Source organism: Triplophysa rosa, linkage group LG4 (genome assembly GCF_024868665.1).
Source record: "Triplophysa rosa linkage group LG4, Trosa_1v2, whole genome shotgun sequence".
NCBI classification, from domain to species: Eukaryota; Metazoa; Chordata; class Actinopteri; order Cypriniformes; family Nemacheilidae; genus Triplophysa; species Triplophysa rosa.
In genome coordinates, this window is record NC_079893.1 from 13972415 (window position 1) to 13982238 (window position 9824).

Here is a 9824-nt window from a genome sequence, read left to right on the forward strand (position 1 = left end):
GTTTGTGTTTACATATTACATTTACTATGTACTGTGCATATTAATTTTGTATTTACAAACACAAAACATACACACACATATATATATATATATGTATATATATATATAGGCTGTGATAAAACTGTGGTAAAACTTACGTTGGTTGAAAGATCACATTCCTGCCGTTATACTGTCCCCTATATATACTACTGGCAGAGCAAAGTCCTGAGTGCATGTGACAGGCAATGTCGGTGGAAGAAGAAATGTTAATCCATAACTTTTACACCTAGAACAGTCCACAGTGGTCTGTCTGCTTTTGTCTGTGCTTGCCTTCCTGTCTTGGTTGCAGTTGACAGCCGATGGCCGTCTTTCAGCCAAGAGAGCACAAATGATTTTGGGTCGAACTGCTCTAGTGGAGGGCCATTGACGTCTAGAAACAGGACAGAAGAAAGGCTTTTGGCCCTCAGGCAATTTCTCCTCTTGTTAGCGGTATCACTCATGGCTGAAAAGCCACGTTCACATTCAGCTGAGGTGGCTAGGTAGGTTTTGCTTGCAGTAATCAGCCTCTTGATTGTTTTCCCAGGACTATCACCTTCAAGTTTCCAGAACCTATACTCCTCAACAGCAGCTCTGGTGGGTACTCCCAGATGCTTCGCAAGGTCATGAATTTCCTTTTCACCATAGAGGACAAGGGAATTACGGTCTTTGGGCCAACAGGAAGGTTCGAGCGGTGCCAGAAGCTCAGTAAACTCTGAGTCAGGGAGACGTACAGAGAGATTATCAATGACAGCCTGCAGGAACTGCCCCTTGTTGATATTCTACTTGGAGGCTTCTAGTGTGATGCCTTTGAACATACATGATGTTATACTCACTTCTGCCTTTGCTAGTGACTTTCCTGATGTTGTTTTCATGGCCTCCAGGACCTCCATAGTCAAATAAGTCCACCGACTAGCATCAGTGAGAGATGTGTTTCGACTCTGCAGTTTCAGGGAGAGGCTTTGTAACTCACGCAGCACATCTTTCATCAGTGCAAGGTCTTTAACAAAGCCTGTGCTGCTGAGTTTCCTCAATAGTCCACTGCATTTTTGCCGATCCAAATCAGTGCGAGAAACATCCACAGAAGCATTCTGCATTTGTGTGGCAAGTGCTGGAAAGTCCTGCCAAACAGCTCTGACAGTGCTGAAACTGCTGGCAACCCAGCAAATGGAGAAAATTTGCCCAATCTTCAGCAGTGAGATGTTAACATGAGTGGCAGCATCATGGAGCAGTCTGGCATTTTTTGGAGATTGGTGGTAAAACGTATACAACTTTGATATGAAGATTTCAAAGTGGTTACATCCAGTTACAGACTTGCATGCATCGTGCACTACCAACTCTAGCTTGTGTGCAAGACAATGAATACTCTTCAATGAAGGGAAGTCTTTTCTCAACTTTGCAATCAGTCCACTCTCTCTTCCTGTCATGACTGATGCTCCATCTGTGGCAATGCTGATCAGGTGTGATTTTAAATATTCTTTGTCCAAACCTGCTGTCAAAAGTGTGTTCTTAAGAGCTTGATACAATGCCTCTGCTGTTGTTCCCTTATCTAACTCTACAAGAGCAAGGAAAATGTTTTCAATGTCCCTCTGCCTGTCACATATGCTCTCACGTAGATTATTAAATAGCATTTGCCAAAGTTACTGCTTTCATTCCTGTTCTTCGTGGACGTTGCTCGGTGGCTTTGGTCGGGGTCACTGAGTGCAGCTATGACACGTCAGAGGAGATCTGGCTCTCCCGGCTGAGCCTGGTTTCTCCCGAGGTTTTTTTTCTCCATTTATTCATCATTGGAGTTTTGGTTCCTCGCCACAGCAGTGCAGTGTTGGCTTGCTCACCGGGAGACTGCATTTATTTATTTATTCATTAATTTATTAGATATTATTTATTATAATGATCTTGCTTGGTCTATAAACACCATGCACTGTGCTGTGTTTTACCTTTCTGTGTTTTTCTTATTTGCTCCTGTAAAGCTGCTTTGGAACAATGCACGTTGTGAAAAGCGCTATATAAATAAAAATTGAATTGAATCAACTGTCAAACTCACAAAAGAATCATTGGACTTCAGTGCAGATATCATTGACTTGTTCATTTTAGTGGCAATGTGTTCTATCATTGCGATACACGTATGATCTGATCGGTGTGAAGGGCCCATTTTTCCTCCACTGACCTGTTGTAGCATAATCAGACTGCTCATTTTACTGAATGCTAAGTTTTCTTTTGCCACAAAGTAGGCTGTTCTTAGACTGTGGGCTGTTGCTTTGACAAGAGCATCGCTTACCTTCTCTGTTAGTGTGGGGAGGATCTCTTTTTCTTTCTGGGCTTGAATTTCTAGAGCCCTTTGATGAGCCTTACTGTCCCGGTGTTTGTATATTTTTTTCCTCATGGCACGTACATTCATTGCTTGGACCCTCCCTAAAGCCCACTCCTCTGCCACTTGAACACCTTTTTTGTTTGTACACATTTGTTTTTACATTTCTACATGCAATACATCCAATTTTGTTTCCATTGATGTACAGCCATGGGGAGTATTGTTCCCTCCATACTTCTAACTGATTTCTCCAGGTATCAGCTTCTTTGGAGAAGCTGCTGACTTGCTCTGTGCTTTTGATGGTGCTGAGCTGTTCAAAGCTGTTAGTGGGGATTTGCTGTTCTGAGCTGTGGCTGACCTGCTCTTCGCTTTCGTTGGGGTTGATCTGTGCTGAGCTGCTGTTGGTACAGACCCAGCTGTTATCACTACATTTGCCCTCTTCTGAGATCGTGTCGCTGCTGACCTGTACTGAGCTCCTGCCACTGCTCTCTGCTAAACTGGAATGGACTGTGCTTGCCTTAGTGGAGGTCCTCTTTATCTGTTCTCTAGACCAGTGGTTCCCAACCCGGGGGTCGCGACCCCCACTAGGGGTCGCTAAAGGTTTACGAGGGGTCCCCAATGTTAATTAAATTTGAGTTAAAATAGGAAGCATTTTTATGTAAAACCATGTTGATTATTCTAGTAATGTTCTCTTATTATATGAATGAAAAAAGAAGCAATTTCTTCATTTTTAGATGTGTATTGCTTGAGTCGGGAAAAGGCGGAGTGTGACTTTAAAAAAATACGCGGCAAAATTCATGTCAGACTGCCCTTTGTACAGCGCAACGCTCAAAACAAGGTAAATAGTCAAAGAAAACGAACGAATATGGCAAAGCGCAAGGGAGAAGAGAAAAATATGTGTGTTAAAAAGAAAATAAGGATTTATTTGGACAGTTATCTGGAATTTGGTTTTATTGAAGCAATGGACAATGTGAGGATTGAGTGTGTAATCTGTGGAGAGAGACTAGCGAATGAAAGCATGAAGCCCTGCAAACTGAAGAGACATCAGACCACCAAACACCCTGAGATGGTGGGTAAACCCAGAGAGTTTTTCCTAACGAAAAAAGAACTTGTTATATCAAACAGGCCACAGAACATTAAAGATGCTTTGACTAGAGCTGGAAATGAAAACAGACATGCAACGGTTGCGTCCTTCGAGTGCGCTCTTTTAATTGCCAAATCCAAAAAGCCGCACACCATCGGAGAAACGCTAATCAAACCCGCTTGTGTAAAAATGGCAGAAATAATGTGTGGAACGCAGGTGGCTTCCAAGCTTAAAACTGTACCCCTGTCAAATAATACAGTAAAAGACAGGATCGACCGAATGGCAGACAATGTTGAAAAAACGTTAGTTGAAAAGTTAAAGGAGCACCCATTTTCTATTCAACTTGATGAAACGTCCACTGTGGCAGACGAAGCAGTACTCGTTGCATATGTGCAATACATTGAAGACGCCGAAGTAAAGCAGGACATTCTTTTGTCTTCCAATTTGTCAACAACGACACGAGGTGAAGATATTTTCCATGTTATTGATATGTACTTTACCAAGCAAAACATTCCTTATAATAACTTAGTCGCATGCTGCACAGATGGAGCTGCTTCAATGATGGGAAAGAACAAAGGCTTCAATGCACGTCTGAAGGAAAAGGCTCCTCACTGTCTTGTTTTTCACTGTATGATACACCGCCAAGCCCTGGCTAGCAAACACCTCTCGGTTGAGCTGAATGAAGCGCTCAAGATGGTTGTAAAGATCGTCAACTTTATCAAAGCCCGTCCATTGAACAAACGCATCTTTGCGGAGCTGTGTGAAGATGAGGCGCACCAGACACTCCTCCTTCATACCGAAGTGCGCTGGCTATCAAGGGGTCAAGTGTTGGTCCGTTTTGTTGAGCTGAAAGAAAAAATAAAGGAGTTCCTGAGCTTGAACAACCAGAAATTGCTTGACGAAATGACCAACGAATTTCTTATAAGAACATCATACCTGGCTGATATTTTCAGCCTATACAACGAAACAAACAAGCGCATGCAAAACGCGGACGCGAACGTCATGGAATGCAAGGAAATCATTGACGCATTTGTGCAAAAAGTGGAATTCAGAAAGAATAAACTCATGAAACAGGAACTACAGCACTTTCCATCACTTTTCAATCATACTGGAGGTAATTTACCTGAGCCCTTGAGCCGCGAATTCACGTGTCACATGGAACTGCTACAGGAGCAGATGAAGTCACGGTTCTCTGATGTTGATGAACATGTCGCCAAATGCGCATGGGTAATGGATCCATTTACCGCAAAGGTGGAGGACGTGGAGTATTTAGATGCGGAGGACGAGCTCTTGGACGTTAAAACGAATTCTCTTCTGAAGAGGTTCTTTACCTAACACGGGTACAAACGGTTCTGGCTCGTGAAAGGGTCCGTCTTCGCGCCTAAGCTTGCGCAACATGCCATAACCAGACTCATCCTGCCGTTTGCCACAACATATCTGTCAGAAACTGCTTTCAGCTCTCAGGTAAAAATCAAAACAAAGGCACGCAACAAGCTAGACGTGCACAATGACTTTCGTCTGGCTGTCACACAAATCACGCCTGCTATCCAATCTTTAGCTCAGGAAATACAAGGCCAGAGCTCACATTAAAAATCCTTACACACTTGAAAATGGGCATCATTCAGAGATTGGCTACAATAAATGGCAAGAATAAATATGAACACACACACAGCATTTTTTTTTATATTATTGTTCTTACATTTTTTATCTATGTTTTTAGATTTTTGGGGGTTAAAATGCAATTGATGAATTTGTTTGATAATATGGTGTAATTTCTCTAATTACTTGAAATTTACATTTTCAGTTTAGAAATTGTTTGTGGTATTTGTGCTACAGTTTAAGAAAACGTAGAGCCTGTTGTTGTAAAGAAAATCTATTCTGAATCGTTTCATATTGCCCTAACTATTTTATTCAGCTGTTTTTGCATTTATTAAAAATGTAACGATATGTATTGATTGTATTTTCTGTCAGTATGCAAAATGTGTCTGAGGGGGTTTGGGGGTCATTAAGGATTTTGAATGTTTAAATAGGGGTCCCCTGGAAAAAAGGTTGGGAACCACTGCTCTAGACAATGCAACATTTTGGTTTCAATATTTTTAAAATAAATATACATAATAAAAAGAAATATACAATACTGTTCAAAAGTTTAGATCAGTAAGATTTTTTTCTATTTTCACATCATGATCCTTCAGAAATCATTCTAATATGCTGATTTGCTGCTCAAACATTTCTAATTATTATCAATGTTGAAATGTTTTCAGGATTCAGGATTCTTTAATGAGTAGAAAGTTCAAAAGAACAGCATTTATCTGAAATAGAATCTTTTGTAACATTTTAAACGTCTTTACTGTCACTTTTGATCAATTTAATGCATCCTTTCTGAATAAAAGTATTAATTTCTTTCATTTCGTTCCACCCAAAAAAGAAATAAATAATTTAAATTCTTACTAACCCCAAACTTTTGAACGGTAGTGTATAATGTTACAAATAATATCTATTTCAGATAAATGTTGTTCTTTTGAACTTTCTATTCATCACAGAATCCTGAAAAAAATTGTACACAACAGTTTTCAACATTGATAATAATCAGAAATGTTTCTTGAGCACCAAATTAGTATATTAGAATGATTTCAGGAGGATCATGTGACACTGAAAACTGGAGTAATGATGCTGAAATTTTTTTACTATTGTATTATTAGTATTTTAAATTGTAATAATATGTCATGATATTACTGTTTTTACTGTATTTTGGATCAAATCAGTGCAGGCTTGGTTAACAGAAATGACTTTTGAACAGTAGTGTACATCCAACACAATAATTCTAGCATTATTTACCAATGTAGTATTTACTATTTTCCCTAAAAACAACTGGATGATTGACACTTTGTGATAATAATGTTTGTTCCAAAAGACTTGTTTAAATGCAAGAAACTAGTTTATTTGATATTAGGGGTTTTCAATGATTTCAGTGCAGTTTATATAGTTATGTCCAGTAGGTGGCGGCAAGGGACTGTTATGAGTGAGTGAGTCTGTCAGTCAGCAGAATATTCAACCATTTCAGTCCAAAACTGCTTTATTCAGGAACTAACTATGGTTATCAATATGTCAATCATAGCTGTTTTAAGAGTGAATCACGCCTTTATATAATTCCCGAAACTTTGCAGCGTGTATGTGGCCGCTGGTCTTAGCAGCATGAAAAACAAGTTTTATACAATTCTGAATGGATTATACAGTATATAGCACAGAAACGGAGCACGCCCTTTATAATCACTAAAAAGCTGTTACTCATCTTCATCGAGATCTCTAGCACCCCAGAACCAGGCCTAATAATAATTTAGGGAAGGAATACAAAAGCCACGACATCGAGTTGATAAATATAGTGGAAAGATATATATAGAGAGAAAATTACCCCTGAAAAAAGTATGTAAGAAGCTTCCTCTTCCCGACTACGAGTGGAGGTTTATTATTCTCCATTGTTTAGCTGCAGTTAACTTCACGGAGCGACGCTAATCAAGCAGTCACGTCAACGATGTCCTGCGCTTAGCGGTCTTTAGACGTGGGGCGGGGCGTTTAAAATTTAAAGAGACATGACCACTAGCCTATAAACAAACTTAATATAAATTATTGTATATAATTAATTCAAGAAATTTACCATATCTATTGCATGAATTTAATCACATTTGTCGTTAGCATTTTTACTCAAATAAAAATGTCTGAGGGACCCCCTAAGTCTATTTTTTACTTCTTATGGGGGGTCCCGGATCCCCCCAAGCCCCCCCTCAATTCGAGCACTGATCTGGGAACGAACGAGGTGACGAGCCTGACGTAAACGAGCGGGGAATACGGAATCACTTCCCGAAACAGCGGGGAAGATGTATTTGGAAATGTTGCTTTACGGATCGGGGCTGCTGCGTGGCTGCATCGCTTTAAAAATCTGTATGATCCCTAGAATACTTTACGTCCTTCCTGTGATGTGTAATCCTTTAGGGATGGCTTCAGGTAAGACACTTGTCTACTTATGTGCTGGTTCGCTTGAGCTGATAGGGTAGCTAATTGCGAACCAGCCGGTCTTAGTTATATGCTCTGGCTTCTCCCGAACTTTGTTAATCGTTAGTCAACCATTAACATCATTTCATTGCACAATGCTGAAAACAAACGAGAATTCAAAGGCCTTGCTTTAATAAAGTTTACAATTTTTATGCATCTTGCAAAACTTCCTTAAGATGTTAAGGCATTCCTTTGGTGGCCAGCGCTTCTCTGTGGATGCTGCAATGTACCCAAACCGCGCAGGGCGCAACTGCTTTTTTTTTTTACTTTTCAAGCATTACACGTATAATTAACCACAATAAAAAAACAATAAAATATGAATATTAAAAAGAACAAATAAAATAAATAAAATCATACAGACTTGCCAGGGTTAACAAAAAAATAAGACAATACAATTACATCTTGAGAAGACACAAAGGATGAATACAGAGATACAGTTTTCATAGCTTTCAAATTAGTAGACCTTCGGATAGTTTCCACATATTCATTTAAGTCAACTTTGAACAAAGAAAATAGAGGTTTCGAGCCAGTAAACTTTTGTTTATGAATGTGAAATTTAGCTAACAAGAGACATAAATTAATTATGTAAAATTCTCTTGTATTTTCTTTTGAATAGTCAAACAATCCAAAGAAAACATCTTTAAAACAAAAAGAAAAGTCACTTACAAAATAAGATTGGATAAACACCTGGATAAAGTCTGACCAAAATTTTTTGGAGTAGGTGCATTCCCAAATCAAATGAATGAAGTCTTCTTCGTCAGATTGACAAAAGCTGCAGTTCACTTCAATGTCTGACTTAAATTTCCTGAGAAAGGCTTTAGTCGGGTAACATTTATGAATCAGTTTAAATGTTATTTCTCTTATTTTATTGGTAAGGAGATACTTATGAGGTAAAGTCCATACTTTCTCCCAGGATATATTCTCCACAATATTATTCCAATATGGTATTACATAAGGTATTGTACTCTGATTTTATAGTTATTCTTTTGTTGGTCTAGAGAAAAGCACACACTTCCGATGCTTGTGTCAGTTAAAGAGAGAGAATAAGTACTTGGCCATGGAAATGTGGTGCCTTGCAAAAGAAAAGACACACCAGAAGGAATGGCATTGAAAACAACAGCGTATTCCTTAGCAGATACAGGAATATTGTATTTCTGCAAGAATTCTGAATAGTTATAAAGTCTGCCTTGCGAGTTAAATAACTGTCCAACTAAAAGAAGGTTGTTTTCGAACCAGTTGTCAAAAAAAAGTGATTTATTCTTATAAAGAATATCCTTATTATTCCATAAATAATACCGGTGCGGAGAAAAGTTGTGTTTGTATATTAGGGACCAGGCCAAGAGCATCTGCTTATGAAAATTAGAAAGTTTGATTGGGATCTTAGTAACATTATAATAACAAAGCAGGAGAAAATTCAAGCCACCAACTTTAGAGAAAATATGATTAGGGATAATATTCCAAAGTGAAAAGGGATTTTTAAGAAAATTCTTTAGCCAATTAATTTTAAAAGTATTGTTTAAAGTAGTAAAATCTAAAAAATCCAGTTCCCCCTGCTTTGTTGTATTCATTATTACTGACTTCCTATAGGTTTTATTTTTCCCAGTGAAGTTATTTAACATGCTATCACCTTTTTTTAACGTTCCTTTATCAACCTCCAAGGAAAGAGCTGCATAGGTCAGTCGAGACAATCCTTCGGCTTTAGAGAGCAGAATTCTTCCTCTTATTCATAAGTCTCTCTGCAACCATGAATTGAACTTTCTTTGAGTTTTCACTAATAAAGAGTCAAAATTTAGTTTACATCTCGTTTTTTGGTCTTTATTAATTACAATTCCTAAGTATGTAACTTGTTCTTTCACAGGAATGTTGCATATAGATGGGACATCACAGCGCTTGATTGACATTAACTCACATTTGTTGATATTTAAACAGAGCCCAGAAGCTCTGGAAAAGGACTCTGGGAGGCGTCATTTAGAAATAAAGTGGTGTCGTCAGCCAGCTGGCTAATTATAATTTGTCTGTTGTCAATTGTAATACCTTACAAATTACTACTGGAAATATGAAGAGCTAAAAGTTGAGAGGCAAGTAAGAATAAATATGGAGATATAGGACAGCCTTGTCTTACTCCGCGTGACAAATAGAATCTTGGTGAGGTTCCGAATTTTAATTTAATAGCACTATTATTGTTTCTATATAATGTCCTGATGGCTCTACAAAAATAATCTCCAAATCCAAATTTGGCAAGAGCTTGAAATATGAACTTGTGCTCGAGCGAATCAAAGGCTTTGTAAAAGTCTAAAAATAGCATGTAACTGTCATTAGGGATGAGATCCTCATAATCTAAGAGATCTAATACTAATCTTATATTATTGG